The 1,760-nt window shown below is 34.8% G+C and overlaps 1 protein-coding gene across 1 annotated transcript in view; it reads left to right on the forward strand.

Moving 5' to 3' along the window:
• Positions 1-126, forward strand: part of LOC308098036 (microfibril-associated glycoprotein 4-like) — a 982-nt gene extending 856 nt beyond the window's left edge. Inside the window, exon 1 of the mRNA XM_080446257.1 lies at positions 1-126. This exon is cut by the window's left edge and continues 856 nt beyond it. The gene's annotated coding sequence lies outside the window, so the exon portion shown is untranslated.
• Positions 127-1,760: the final 1,634 nt, after the last annotated feature.

Raw genomic sequence — 1,760 nt, forward strand, 5'->3', positions numbered from 1 at the left:
TTTAATCCTAAACTCATACAGTAGATATCTGTATTGTATCACATATTATTACAGTGGTGACCTGTCAGGGCTTTTAAATGAATACATAATCCAAGATGTTGTGAACATCGTCATGAATAAAGAGATGCATGCAAAGACAAAGCAAGGTGTATTGTGTAATGCTTTACTTAAAGGTCGGTCTATACTTCGTTACAATCACATTTACAATGCATTATAAGGCTTCATAACACTCGTTATACATGTTTATAATGATATATAACAACTTATAACAAGGTTTATGAAGTATTTTCAGTGTTGGTCAAATTACATTATTATGCTTAGAAGAACAGCATATTATAACTACCATACTTTTGTATTGTAGCTTGTTTTACTAAGTATATAGAGGGTGTAAGTGTTTATAGTGTATTTTATGCAGAGAGACTCCTTTACAGGATAAGCTTGCTGTTATTAATATGCACAGGGTCAATAGTATACAGATACAGTACTTCATTCCTATTGTGGGAATGATTTTTAGTTTATTGCAATATTTTTTTCTTTATGTCATATAATTAATATACATATTATGTGTAATTTCTAGAACCACATCAGAACAGCAATACTATCAGTGAGTGACAATATCTAGAGAGTGTTGTCATTCCCTGTTGTAGCAGAGACATCTGAGGGAGAATCTGAGTACATCCACACATCAACCCTAGCTCACTTAAAGATCCCAGTTGTGGGTTAGAATCCACCGCCGTATATCCAGCTTTGTCCAGCGTCTCTCTATACGAACATAATTGGCCCGTGTTCAATAAATAAAATACATAATACAAATTGCTCAAAGTTGAAATGGTAAGTTGTAGTCTATGGGGTCTAATTTGTATCCCAGCTCAACTCAAATGTATCGTCACATCACAGGTTTACAGATGGTAAAAGTGGGTGAAATTACTACTAGGAAGAAACAGAAAAACATACATAATAAATATACATACGGTGCATTACATACATATAAGGTGTGTGGTGGAAAAATGTCAGTGGCGTGAGGCAGTTAGACGTAATGACAGATAATATACATGAGGTGATTGGATTAAGGAAATGATTAAATTAAATGAGGTATTTAAAAGTAGCAGATTATAAAAACGTGTCAGTATTTAGTCATAATAGTCATATATCATCTCTGTCGGGTGGAAACCTCATAATGTCCAAACCTGTTACTTTTCAGGATCCAAATTCAAAAGCATCAAAAGTAGCAGATCTACAAGCTCAAAACGAGGATCATTTAGAGCTTTTGCATTTGCTACTTTTTATGCTTTTGTGTGATGCTGTATTATGATCAAGTAGGGCGTTAATCAGGGACCTGCTGGGCCCCTAATTCAGCCTGGGAATCTCAGATAGAGAGGCCCGTAAATAGATTTTTACTTAATTTAGGCCGTTTTTCACTTAATTTCCTGGTTGGCCTGGAATACTCTGTTACAGGTACAATTAACTTGAGTAAAAGTACAAAAGTATTGGCATCAAAATATCCGTAAAGTATCAAAGTAAAACACACATATAGGTCCGATGCTAGATCTATTTATTTAAACCCTTTATATTTAGTTGACCTGTGTCCCCCTGGGCTCTATGGTAGAACCTTTTTTAATTGTTTTTTTTTTTTTGTATTATTTCAGTCCTAGCTGTACTGGACATCTCTGTCATTGACTGTATGGTGAGTCATCACTGATTGCTGTGTCCAACTGGTTTATCTCTAGACGGTCAACACCACATTTGTGTTACTGCACTTT

This window comes from Gymnoscopelus braueri (genome assembly GCF_963280865.1).
Source record: "Gymnoscopelus braueri genome assembly, chromosome: 13".
Taxonomy (NCBI): Eukaryota; Metazoa; Chordata; class Actinopteri; order Myctophiformes; family Myctophidae; genus Gymnoscopelus; species Gymnoscopelus braueri.